We start from the raw sequence: 14,706 nt of genomic DNA, 5'->3' as shown, positions 1-14,706 counted from the left end.
ACCACATACCCATGCCTTTTATCTGCCTTAGCGATTGGGGATGTACAACTACATATTTCCAGGGAGCAGTCTGTGGAGTAAAAATTAAAAGAAATTCCGCCATTTACTCTTTTCAAACTTGTATGACCTTATTTCATTTTCTTAACACAAAATACATTTTTAAAAGTGTTGCATGTATTTTTTATTCTTATACTGAAAGTCAGTGTAGCTTTGGACACCACTGATTTTCATTGTATAGACCAGGGATGGCAAACTCCAGTCCTGGAGAGCCGCAGTCCTGCAGAGTTCAACTCCAGCCCTAGTAAAAACTCACTAGCTCTAGCTTTCTAGTAACCCTTCAGACTTCGATTAGTTTGTTCAGGTGTGTTTGGTTAGGGTTGAAGCAAAACTCTGCAGTGCTGCAGCTCTCCAGGGCCAACGTTTGCTACCACTGGTACACAAAAAAAAAAAAGAAAAAAGAAAACACTCAAACTACCTTCTTTTGTGTCCCACAGAAGAAAGAAACCCAGTTTAAAAAAAAATAAGAGGAGAAATAAACGGTGACTGAGTGAACTATCCATTTAAAGGGGTCCTATTATGTCCTTTTTTACAACCTGTAATACGAGTCTCAGGTGTCCCAAATATATATATATATATATATATCTTTGACATTTCAACATTTATTATCCCATGCTGTAAATACCTCTTTTTGGGTGGAGGCAAAAACATGCCATTTTGAGCTACTGTTCCTCGCCCCCTTTTCTGATATAAGATTTTCTAAGCATGCACATAGAAAGGCATCTGTTTCAGGTAAGCATCAACTGTCAAATACACACAAGGTTTATATATATATATATAAACTTTTTTTTACAAAAACACAGTCATTCTGTCTTATATTGTAAACAGCTGCAGTATTAGATCTGTGAAACATCTCTTGGACATGGAACAACACATTACTAACACAACTCAACCAGGCCTTGCCCTCTCTTATTTTTTGTATATGCCTTCAATGGGAATTATTTAAATGAGGTATATTGTGACATGTACAGTATGTCCCCGGAAGAAAACTCAGGATTATATCAAGGCTTTAAAGGATTTGAAAAAAAAAAAGAACAATATTTCAGTCATTATACTTCAATATGTAATGTTTAAGTAAATGTCAGTGACAGTGACACCAAAGCAGGCAATTTGAAGTCTGTAATTGTCCTATTTATAATTGAGGGTGTTGCATTTGTTACACAAATAGATTTTTGATAGATGTGAATGAACTGCAACTCCTCAGATAAAGTTAACCACATTGACAACACACTAAAACCGTCTCTAAGAGGTTGCATTTCTTAATTAATCCTCTTTAAAGCACTGCTGCAAAAAATACTACAGTTAATGTTAAAAACACATCTACATGCTCTAGATTATCTAAAAAGACAGATGTCTAGTTGATGATCTTGAACATCCCTGTTACCAAAGAGCTACAACTACAAAAAGTGTTTGAATCTGAAGGCATAAAAAACAGAGAGACAAATGAAAAACTCTCAGTGCTACAGAGAGTGCTAGTGAGAGTCTACCTGAAAGGTATCCTTCAAGGCTGTGGAATACAATACCAACGTAATTGTGCATCAGTAAAATCACCATGGGAACTGACACTTTTAACTGGTGTCTGTCAATAGACACTTTATCAGAAAACCTTCCTATTAGGTTAGGAAAGCAACACTGGGGGAGAAAAAGAGGATGAGCAAAGCTAAAAAGGCTTTCTAGAACCCTTGAGACAAAAGTACTCACAATTGTTTTCAATTAATTTATTTGTCTGATGAAAAAGGACTGCAAAAGACAAATCTGAAGATTCTTGGCTGGATGTTGTCGTATACTTATCTGCATGTGAAATATTTTGAAAGAAACACTTCTATTCAGAAAGAATAAATTCAATTAATAAAAAGTGAAAGTAAATACATTTATACTGTTAGGGTTCTATTTCAATCATTTTTGTTCTTTTGGTTTTTCATTTCATTAAGGAATCAAAAAAAAAACAGTTTCCACAAAAATATTGTGCAGGCTGCAGCACAAATGATTTCAATATTAACAATAATAATAAATGTTTTTGAGCACAAAATCAGCATTTTAGAATAATTTCTGAAGGATTACGTTGGTATTGTATTCCACAGCCTTGAAGGATCATGTGACACTGTTTTACTGTATTTTTGTTGAAAAATATACAGCCTTGGTGAACATGGGATACTTTTCAAAAGCATTCTTTACAAATATATGCGTCAGAACCATTATGTTCTAAATAAATAAATAAATGAAAATAGATTTACATAACTTCCATCAAGAATTTAATTTACTGGATCATCCAATAAATCGTTATCATTGAAAGATATAAGCATATGAGATATGGTTTCTGCTTAACAGTAAAAACACTTGTAAGATACAAAATCTAATTACCTGAAAAAGTGATATAATTGTGATATAATTTTCTGATTAGAAAACAGAAAGGTTAAAAAATGAATACAGAAACAAGCATTCATATTCTTATATACTATATTTGTGATATAAATGTGAACTTGATATAAATAACATTTTTTAAACGAACACTAAAAAATCTGTATAAAGTTTTAAGGATATTTAATTGTTTGTCACGGTTTCTGATGACAACATTGCATGTGAGAAGTTCAAGTAGTGTGTGTTAGTGTGTGTGTGTGTGTGTGTGTGTGTGTGTGGGTGACTGCATATGCTCAAATGAAATTGAGTGTTATCTACACTTGCATTACATCTATTCATTCACGAGACATTTATATCCAAAGCGACTTAAAACTGAGAAGGGCTATGCCTCAGTCTATTATGATCAATTGAAGGCAATTTGCACCTCCTGCCAGCGAAGGTACAACCTTTGATACAAATTTACAGTGCATATCTGCCCTTTAATCAACACATTCTGATTGCTTCATGTGAACTTATGACTCATAAAACACAAAGAATTATATGTTCCACTAGAAAACTGCCTCGAGTAGCTACATTTGTTTATCGCATTGAGGTCTCCCACACATCCCCTCTGAATTCAAGCCCTGGCCACCACTGTTAGACAAACACTGGAACGGAGCTAAGCTCTCACAGAGGGAGGTTTCTGGTGTGGGGAAAATGGCAGGGATTTCCCTCTGGATCCTTGAAGAGGGGCTGGCATACAGGGGGGATTTTCTCAGCTGAGAGAAGGAGAGAGGCACTGGTCCGCTCAGAGGGACACAAAAATCCTCTTTACAGTCCTCATTGACAGTGGCAGTGACAACTTCGTAACAGCTCACGAGAGAAAGTGGGGAAACCTTTAGACAGGTGTTTAGCCCATGTCCTGAAGCCATGATTCTTACACACAAGGCCAGATTTACTGCCTCTCAGCTTTCAACATTTTCCTGACAAATGGTGCATTCTAGACATGTAAACAAGGTACAAAAACCACACAAAATTACATCTCAGCCAAATACGGAGGCTGTAAAACAGCGCTTTGTTTTATGTTACTGAATCATGCATGTGGGCAGATGTAAACATCTTGTAAACATTTCACAATGCATTTGGTTAGCTTAATAGCACATGGTAAATGGCAGAAGGGAAGATAATAAAGATGAGATTGTTTGTCAGCTGTGGCCGTGTGTTTATGATTGCACTGCCTGTGTTTTCATGTGAGCGTGTTTTTTAGCAGCACACAGCTGAAAAGAAGAGCATATGATGCTGGATTTCTGCATGGGATGCTAGTGTGCCCAAGAGATTTACTAACTAGGTACAAAAATCTTCATAAATGTAACAAATCCAATCCCGGTTAATGATTTTTTTGAGGAGGAAATATTTGGAAGAAAGGAATGTAATATAATAATACGAATGTTAAAACATTTTAAAAATAAAATTAAAAACAATACTTGCAAAAGATGCATTTACACAGACTTTAAATCTTGTTAGAGTTGGTGTAAATGTAATCCAGTAATGAGCTTATAGTATAAATAACAATCTTAAATAAACAATTTAGTAACACATTTTATTTATTCATTTAGAAAAACGAGACCTCTATATAAAAACTCAATATATAAAAAACTCAATGTGCATCTTTAGCATAATACTGAACAATCAGTAGTACTACAAAGTCTTATAAAAAAAAAAAAAAAATCAGCTCATAGGAGTCATTTGTTTGAGAATTATTTGAACTAGACTGGGCACGGTTTATGGATCTGATTCACTACAATGAACGGACTTAAATGAATCATTTGAATTTTTTACTTTACCGGTTCGCGATGTAGATAGTAATTGTGTTGAGATGTGACTCTTTTGGGGAGGCCATTGTGTACATTGCTATTGATTAAACTAATAAAACCAATACAAACATTACAGAAGATAATATTTATATTGCTAATATTGCCTAAATTATATTCCTACAATAGTCTATAATTACTGACACGTTATAATTTCTCTGTACATGGACACGAAGCTTATCAACATCCTATGAAGCAACAGAACAAATCTTACAGCCTCCTAAACAGAATATATGAGCATTATAAACATTTATACATGAATGGAGAGCCCCATTCCATCTAACATCTCCTATTTTTGCACAAGATCAATCCATTATTGGAACCTAAATGGCATTCAGGTGCGGTTATTACTGTATTATTATTATTATTATTATTATTATTATTATTATTATTATCATTATTGTTATATAAAACAGATTTCCTGCACAAACCATGCTGGTTTAAGCTTGTTTTTTCAGCAGAGCGGTCTATGAGCGGAAGCCCAGAGATACGTGGCATCTCATCCCAGTGTCAGTTCAAAGTGTGGCATTAATCCTAAGAGCAGCTGTCCGGAGTTATCCTCTCGCCTCATGCCCAGTCATGCCCGCTTTCACTCTAACACTCCTCTTCTTTCCACACACTTCATCTGCATTGTAGATGGGATTATGCCACGGCGCTGAGAACTTGTCTAAACAAAATACATCCCCGGCTCCTGGAATCCAGTAAGACTGTTCTGCGTGTAAACTAACCAGGATAATTCACTGTCAGTTTACAGCGTTGGCAGAAAAGGGAAGCCGACTCTAATCTGGTTTGTCTGCTTAAGGGAGAGTGACTCTGGACACGATTGTGAGAGGAATCAAACCCACACAGACTCCTGACCCAAAACTGCCGGCCCTGAGGGGCTTCAAAACACACCGTCACGCAACCAAATCAAATCAGTAGTGAGAGGCAGGCACGCACAAACACACACAGAGTGACAGAGTTGGAGAGACTGACAATGAAGAAGAGGGGGGAAAGGCTGAAAAATAGTTGAGGATGGATGGAAGCTAGTTAAGGAGTTAAAAGAAGTGAGGGAGATAGAGGGAAGGAACCAAGCAAAACAACAAAGCCAAAGTGCAGCACAGAAGAAGAAGAGCGGAGTTAAAAAGAACGGGGATGGAATCAGGAAGGAGCACTTTGGACCAATAAATCACCCGCAAAGAGCCCCTCACTGAGACCGTAACACTGAGAGAACTACAAGAGCACTTTAAAGCAACTCATTCCCTAAATGTCTTTCTATAACGTAAAAGACTTCAAAACAAGAACACTCTCTTGGCGCTGTGGGAAGTATGCATGCTTATGACGCACAAAAGCTGTTGATTCATGGGGAAGCTAGTTTGAATTAGAATTTTTTAATCGCCTGTGCTTTAAGGTCTATAGAACAGCTGTTTGGCTGTTAGTCGATATACAGATAATATTTTGCAGTCCAAAAGTCTTAGACCACACTGAACACTTGGGCTTTGAAAACATTTTTTCAGTGTCACATGATCTTTCATAAATCCAATATACTAATAATCTTACTGAGCCCAAACTTCTGAACAGTAGTGTAATTTGTAATAAATAAAGGAAAATAAATAAATAAAGCTAGCTAGCTTGCAGTCTAGCTTGTACTAATCTGAACAATGCCTGGCATTTTGTATTACGAGCACTTCTTTTGTTTAATTGCCTCTTTATGATGAATCCCTTGTATTCCTCAACTGTAAGACGCTTTGGATAGCATCATGAAATAAATAATAAATGCTAAATGAAAAAATGTAAATGTTAAATGCATTATCCATTACACAGGCTGCGGGTTTATTTTAGATTCATCAGAGTCATTTTACTCCACTCTAAAATATTATTCTTTTTTCCCCTCCAGTCTAAAAAAAAAAGCACATGGGTATTACTCTAAAATGCAGACAATGGAGAGCAGCCTCTGTTACAGCAGGGCACAACCATATCCTGGAGCTCCGTCAGCCGACAGCAGGGGCACTGAGGATGGGCAGGGGTGAAGGAGAGCTCCACCTGGGCAGCTGAGAACCACATGAAAGGAGGAGGAGAACAGAGTGACAGGAGGAGAGCAGAGCAGTAACATTCACCCAGGCCTCTATTTCAAGGCAGTCCTCTCACCTGGCCTCACAGCAACATCACAAAATCACAAGCCCTTCCTGTGAGAAAAGGAGGAAAGGATATTTCCAACATGAGTCTGACAGCTTGATCTTACGCCCAGCGGTACGACCAAAAATCTACCACCGGATGAGGGCAGGGCTGGATGTGAGAGAGGATTTTATGTAGTTTGCAATCAGATCACATCCCTTTCAGGTGGGGATGTTAAGTGTAACGTACATCGGGAAGTAGGAGGCGGGAACAGGTGAACATTTAACCAAAACATGAATAAACAAATGAACAACACAAAACTAAAAATTGCGTGACAGCCCCTCACAGACACAGACACTCTCGTCCTTCACTGTCATCACTCTTCCTTTTATCCTCCCAGAGCTCCTCCATGGGACTTGAGACCGGTTTGTGGCACAGGGGAAAGTGATTTTAAAAGATAGCGTTGCAAATTTTGACACATCTAAAATACGTTTCACCCAATGCATGCTTTTTCAAAAAAAAAAATTATAATTAATTCTAAATGTAAATAGTTATGATAAATTCTATCATCATCATCATTAATATTGAATTTAAACAAATTTAAACATTCTTTAAATTTTTGTGCATCAGTGCTTTTGCCAAATCATCCCAGAGTAAAGAGTACACAGAACACACAGATCAGATCTCCAAAAAAGTTGAACCATCAGCCGATGTGATTTCTGCCATGCTGTCTTCTTTTCTCCCCTTGAGCGTTTCTTTTATACAGTTTAATATCTTTTTTATTGCTCTTATAGCAGAGTTCATTAGCATGCAGAGACGTGCGTCCACGCACACAACGGGGAATAGATAACCTCACACTTCATGACATCTTCCTCCATACGCCATGTGAATAAAGCGGCAAAATCTCTCCGCAGCCTGCACACGCAGGAAAGCAGTCAAGCTCGCCTTCATTTTTCGCCTAAGTAATAAAAACAGACATGCAAAGGCCACTCGCCCTCCTCTGAGGAGAGTTTATTTTGATTTTGATTTAAAAAGACTCTGTCTGTGTTAGTCACACAGCCGCGGGCCGTGCGGAGACGGGCATGATGGAAGAAAATGAGGAGGAGGAGGGGGTTAGTGCAAATTACGAAGGGCTGCTCGCTATTTTTACTGTATTGCCAAAACAGCCTGGCCACTTCACATAGGTAATTTCAAAAGGAAAAGGCTTGGACACACCGTGTAAACAGAGGGCTATTTACATAGGGATTCCCTCAGTCTAAAAGATCGGCTTTGAAACAGATTACAGGTGTGAACTCCCAACTCCTCCATTACCGTGAATGAGCGCACAAGTCCATGAGAGCCCACGAGTGAATGATTTAAAGCGTGCGGTTTGGTGCATGAGCCAAGATGAGGCTTGATGAGCCACCCCCACAGCATCTGGAGGGCTTTTTCCATTCAAAAACTCATATCGGCAAAGTTGCAGCAAGCCATGGTACCATCCGCCTTTCTCTCATGCTCATCTTTCGTCTTCAGCCTCCACATCATCCCTCTCCCAGGCTGTGATAAGAGCAAGGCTCCATTAGCAACTCTCTCTCTCTCTCTTTCTCTCTCTCTGTCTGTCTCTCATGAAGGCAAGCTGGAGACAGAGCAGCCCTGATGGACTATAAATTGTAGGGAATGCTTCCTGCTGAGAAAGAGTAGCAGATAGAGAAAGGTTACACCAAAAGAGAGCGAAAGAGAAAGGGATGGTCACAGCCAAGATGCATGAGCTGTCAGAGTCACTAATCATAGCCCACCAGTTCCATATTCATCACTGGATCACTGCCACTAGTTTCGACCTGATGCCTGGAGTCAACCATTCAACAACCTTTGAGAACTTGAGAACAACTGACGGATGAGCGGTGTATTAATGCTGAAGCACTCAAACAATGGGTTTTGGACAGATGAATTATTTCTTCACACACACAAACGTGCATTTAATTTTTAAACATGTTATGGTGAAAATAACTGGAGATGGCTTCTTACTGTTTTAACACATGCCTTATTTTTGTCAAAAGAAAAAAAAAAATCAGATTTGTAGTTCTGCTCTATATTTGAAGATTTAATTTGCACAAAACTGATAATGCTCAAAAGTCATGTTTTGTTTCTGTTTTTTATCCTGCATTACAATTGATATCAATCAAACTGCAGTTGGGTTGCTTTGATTAAATAGTAATAACCAAAAAAATAAATAAAAAAAATACTGCAATATATATATTAGATGTATTCTCACAAACCACATTTTGGACTATTTTATATAAATCTGGTTCATGTTGTTTATTCTGCTGCAAAGTGAACACTCATTTAAAATTATTGCACAGTGCTCTGTTCTGCAATAACCCAGAAGATGATAAAGGAAACGGTTTATTTTGGTCCATCCAGATGCAAGTCCCGAAAGAAGGCAGAAAATGTGCTGTTCTTTTGCAAAACTCGTTTATTAATGCTTGATGCCATAAATGTGAAATTTTTTGCTTAATCCATCAGCTTTTTTTTTTCTTTCTTATAAACCTAAGCTTAACTACTGAACAACTTTTTAAAAACTTTCTATGAGCCAATTAATACACATGTTATACATGGATGCGTTCAAAATCACAATCTCTGAGAAGGTACTTTTTTTAAATGAGTACGCTAATTATTTTGCGAACGTTAAAAGAAAGACGCTCTATATGATGCGTGTAGAATGAATGTATTCTGGATGAGCTTAATTTGTCACGTAGTCATTGTCATGTGAATGACCAGAATCAGCTGGGTCACTACACTGCCATTTACAAATCCTCTCCCACGGCCTCAAGGGATATTAAAGTGGATGCACACTTCAGAATCTCACTGGAAATACCATCTGGTTACTTTTTCCTACTTTTTATAAATACAGTGAATTTGCACATACTGCTGTTCACATACTGTTTTTCGCCTGCTGCATAGCAGAGAAGTATGCAAGTTTGGATGCAACGTGTTTCAGACTATGGAAAGTCAACAGAAGCAAAGTCTGTCTTTCTATACTGCATATTAAAATCGGCATGAAATAGAGGTCGCAATCATCTATTCTTCACTATTGTAACATATATGCAAGTAAAACAGCTTTCTAAATGAAAAAAAAAGGTAGGGTGAGACTTAATTTCGCTCATCAGGCATTTATGGAATTGCAGTTTGCTATTGCTGCAATTTCACACGAAAGACAGGTTGCTATAAGAGAGGGAATATTATTCTGCTTTGGTGCTGGTGCACACGTTATCAGAAAAAGATGTTGTTGTGAGGGGGAGGGTAAGTTAAAGGTTTCGAATAACAATTATGGTGTGCTAAGATAAATCATTTATAAACAACACTTCAATATTACATAAACAAATAAGAACTGTCAGTTTTGATTTCACTGTGACTTTAAGCCTTACCCTTAATAAAACTTGTCTATGAATAAACCAATTTATATTCTTTGTGTACACTTACAATACCGCACACACAACATACAGTGAGCTACAGTATATAGTACGATATGGTTATAATTATGGTTGTAGGTGTCATATAAGAGAACAGGAAAGGTGTATGCTAATAATATATGCTCTTATGCATACAGCTATATGCCTCCCACGAATGTGAGAACAATTTCCATACAAATCTGTTTACGGTTTTACTATTTTAAGCAGAATTGTGCACACATAATATCAGAACATACACATATTCTTCTGCTTGCTGTAACACCTTTAAGACACAATACAGTTTCCAATATGAGAGATTGAAACTTGGCTGTGAATCTTGTTTTGTCTTAAATATCTGTCGATATGATATTGCATTTATGCTGATCTAATCTTCTTTTAGCCTACAATATCCCATCAACTTCTCTCTTTTTTTCAGACATCTACTGAGCATATCAATGAAAGTCTAGAAGAAAGAGTAGAACAGTTGTATTGACTTTCTATAAAATTCCCAAAAACCTTAGGCTCTCACTGTTTGCATTTTCACGAGCAGGGCCTCGAAAAAACTACATGTCTCTCATTTTGCTCTGTGTTTCGGAAATAGGGCGATGGATGGATGAGTGCGGGATGTACAGTAATAACCAAAGACCTTCTCAGTTAATAACCATGAGAAGGTCAACAAAGTAGCTGAGCTAGGACTGAAGCAATAACTATCCTTATACAATAGGTTTGCATGATACAAAATATGTACAACCTGAATAAACCATCTGATTCTAAGAAATATATATTTTACCTTTAAAAAAACACACGTCGGTTTTGTTAGTGTACAATACAACATAACTAAAAGGGAATAGTTAATATTATATTACTATATTTACATACTGTTTTCTAGGAATCATTGAATGATTGACTGACCAAAAAACAGAACAAACAAATAGTGAAAACCACAGAACATTCTCAGAGGGGCTGTAGCAGAAAAATGGAATAAAAATGAACTTACAAAAGAAAAATCTCATCAACCCAAAAATGAACTGCAAATGGGAGGGATTCACTGTCTCGCTCTGTACCTCTGGGTTGATTCGATTTAGCAGAGGAATGATTTGGATCCTTTAATTAACAAGAGATGGTTTGTGCAGATACTCAAACACAATTGTTCATGCAGCCTTCTCCAAAGTAGTAAGCAAACAGCTCAAACGTCCTTGTTTAACAAAAAAAGTGATTTAATAATTATCTGGCAAAACTCACACATGCTCGTACGTACACACGCTGCTTCCAAACACCTGGCAAGCTGCTTGTTAACACAGTGAGCACACACAGAAACACAGACACATACTATATATATATATATATATATATATATATATATATATATATATATATATATATATATATATATATATATATATATATACAGTATATATATATATATATATATATTACAGTGCTCAAAAGGAGAACTAGTGCGAGGTCTCCCTGGGTTTAAAGGTCGTGACCGCATCCCACTGGCAGGAGATTCTGAGGAGACCAGGTGTTTGTAAGGGTTGCAAGCTGTGCTGAAATAAACAACTCAAAACTAGCGAGAAAAAGAGGAAGGTGGGTACAGAGACACACTGAACAGTCTGGGGAATATGGTTATTTTAAATCCTGTCATGATGATACAATTACAGCCTACTGACAAGCAATTGTCTGCAGTTCACTTGCTGAAATCTTAAAGGGAAGAGTTTAAAAATCAGACAACTTGGTGATGTAAGCCAACAGTCAGGTCATTGGAGATGCAGATTATTATTATTATTAATTGAAGGTTTACAAAGAGTAGTGTAAAGCAATTAATAAAAGCAATGAGGGCTGTCGATTTCATGCATTCATTTAGTGTGATTATTTAAGGAAAGAATAATATTAAAATTCATAATGCATTTAACTCACTCTGTCCCACCCTGACCTGTACTGCACATCATCTTACACTGATGCACATGATGCAGGATGACTTACTGTGGGATGTAACCTAGAATATTAGAATGCATGCATATGCCCCTTATATTCAGGATATGAGGCCAAAATTGCCCCTGTATGGTTTTTGTCTTAGGTCATATAGCAATATAACACAAACAAGTCTTTTTTTTTTCTGGATATCTGCGCAATTGCAAATGTTCAACTAACAAGGCACTATGTTTTAGACACGTGTTGTCACTTGCTCAATTTCAAATACCAAACAAAGCCACAGCAGAACTGTTGGGCTTTTCAGAGCAACGCACTGCCACATGACCTATTCATAAAGACTGTCGGTTTTAGTTTCATATTTAGAGTATAATTTCTTTTCATATTATAATTTTATAAACCCATTAATCTCATAGGATTATTTATGCAATTCTAATTACAGTGTAAATGCATTCATGCCACCTCTGAATAGTCTGTGTAAATGTCATTTCAGATTTCTCATTTAATACATTAAAGACTTTATTTTTGGGGGGTGTCATTCCTCAGCCTAAATTGATGTGCGATTAACTTGATTAATCATTAGATGCTTTAATTAATTAGACTAAAAATGTAATCAATTGGCAGTCCTAATACTGTATATTATATAATGTATTTCACAATGCATATTATGTTTATTAGTTTTAAATTAAACATGGCTTCCACTTTAGTAAAATCATTAGTATTTACTATAAAGAGGTCTACACTGCTCTATAAACCAAAAACCACATCACAAGTCCGCAAACGGCCTGATATGTTTAAATCTCAGCGATTATTCTTCCATGTCACGTGTCCTCCTGAGCTCTCCTCCACCTGATTATATTTCTGCATCTGTGACTGAAGCAGAACCAGCGTGGTCTTCGTTACTGCCTCTCTGCCAGATTCCTTCTGTGCTCAAGTGAGTATTATCAGGCTAAGATAAGATGTTCCTCTTCTCCGCTCCTCAGATGCACTGCATTCACAAAGCTTTGAAATCTCCTTGTGCGAGGTTTGGCGATATGAAACTTATTTTGTGCTTGAATCAGACTTGCTTTCTCGCACAATATCACACTCATGCGCACGCACACACATGCACATACACAAACATTAGTCTCCCACGCTAATCCACCCAGAGAATAACAGAAAGCTGCAACCCAGGCCAGAGTGTGTTTGAATGTGCCACGGATCACAGCTGCCCCGGAGTCCTGAGCTGGATGAGGGCTGGTTAGTAGGAGGCAGAGGAGTGTAGCCTCAAGCTACAAGCAGTCTGCCTTGTGTTTCATGCTATCATCCTCTTTCTCTTTTTTGGCTTATTCCCTTCCATTGCACTTTGTCTCTGTCTATCCTCTTTATTCCGCTCCAACACATGCCACTCAGATATAACAGAGTGAAAAATTAAAAGGGGTCTGAATACTTTCCGTACCCATGTGTGTGTGTGTATAATATATATATCCCTTTTTGTCATATCTTATCTTGCCTTGGGCACCAAGTGAGGAAAGTCTGACACTGGTTTCCCCTCAAAAAGGTGCATATACCCTTGTTCTTTCCCTGTGTCTTTCTTTGGTATGGTTGGGTCAAAGGTTTTAAGGAACTCTATGTGCCTGTCGAAGCAAAAGGCAGACAAGAGCAAGTGACAGAGCAAAAGATAAAGGATAAGAAGTGAGTGACGTGATATACAGCCAAGTATGGTGACCCATACTCTGTGAGCCCCCGCCCCAAACATTTCCTACCGGCCTGAGACTCAAACTCACAACCTTGGGATTACGAGTCTGATTCTCTAACCATTAGGCCACAACTTCCCCAAAGAATGCCTAAGAGTTCTGTTTGCAAGATAAATGAAAAATATTAGCCTTGATGGACTGAACTGAGATCTTAACTGAAGACGTTGAAGAAAGTTTTGATATATTTTTCATCATCTCTTTCAAAACACAAATCAGTTCTTATTGTTAAGTTGTAGAAACCTGGAAATGCATAGGGTATAAATGTACAACAAAGCATGTTATTATCACAATTTAAACAAAGAATAATCAGGACTGACACAAAGTGATCCTGAAGGGGTTTAATCTGTAAGAATAACCAGCAGGCAGTTACCTCGCTTATTACATGGCTACTTAAAATAAAATGGACGTAAAATATTGATTTGAGATAAAAACTATTATTTATTATAAACCAGAGCCATTTTTTCTAATTGATTTAAGATGGCGCTAATAAAATAATCAATATTAGAAGTATGTGGCTGCAATGACCTGATAAAACTGTATATGTGACTGTTAGATTTACATAAAGCGACCAATGCAGCGACACGAGTTGCTGTGTTGAGCACTGAGGCATACAAGACTCATACTTTTTCTCTTGTCCCCGACGTTGAGAAAGAAACATGCATCAAAAAGACATAAAAGGGCTTTGAATAATGAAACAGTATTTGAAAACACACATTTATATCTGTATGCATGTGCAAGAGTACAAAGAGAACGGGAGTGTGAGAGAGAACAAATACTGAAATGTTCTTTTATGCAATCACATTATGCTAGTCATTATATTCAGGCACTCAAGCTATCTACATGCTTCAAAACTGGCAGGGAACATCAAAGCGAGAGGTATTGTCTAACTATTGACCCGCTAACTACAGACTGTGCTTTGGGCAAATAAGAACAAGAGAACCTGAACCAGGCTAATGTTCTCATTCCAGTCACTCCCCGTGATTCTCTATTAAACATGAAAGAAATCAAAGACTATTGACATATCCTGAATAATGACTGTAGTTCACCTTCAGGCACCAATAGTGTCGCGAGAACAAATACTCCATCTCCAGTGTGGCCCTTGTCGAGTTCATCCCATATTTTCAAACCTTCTTATTCTGTCTCAATATTTTTCTGCCTGATTTTCACTTCAAATAGAGCCAACCTCGAGTTCCTAGCACTGTACTGACATATCAAAGACTCCTGAAATCAAAACTTAATTTTTGTGACTTT

General features: G+C 37.3%; 1 protein-coding gene across 2 annotated transcripts in view; it reads right to left on the bottom strand.

Moving 5' to 3' along the window:
- The window catches only part of LOC127951388 (calsyntenin-2-like), a 229,851-nt gene that overhangs the window by 153,835 nt on the left and 61,310 nt on the right, over window positions 1–14,706 (bottom strand). The window lies entirely within an intron of this gene.

This window comes from Carassius gibelio, chromosome B2 (genome assembly GCF_023724105.1).
Source record: "Carassius gibelio isolate Cgi1373 ecotype wild population from Czech Republic chromosome B2, carGib1.2-hapl.c, whole genome shotgun sequence".
Classification (NCBI taxonomy): Eukaryota; Metazoa; Chordata; class Actinopteri; order Cypriniformes; family Cyprinidae; genus Carassius; species Carassius gibelio.
This window is presented reverse-complemented; position numbering and strand designations above follow the sequence as displayed.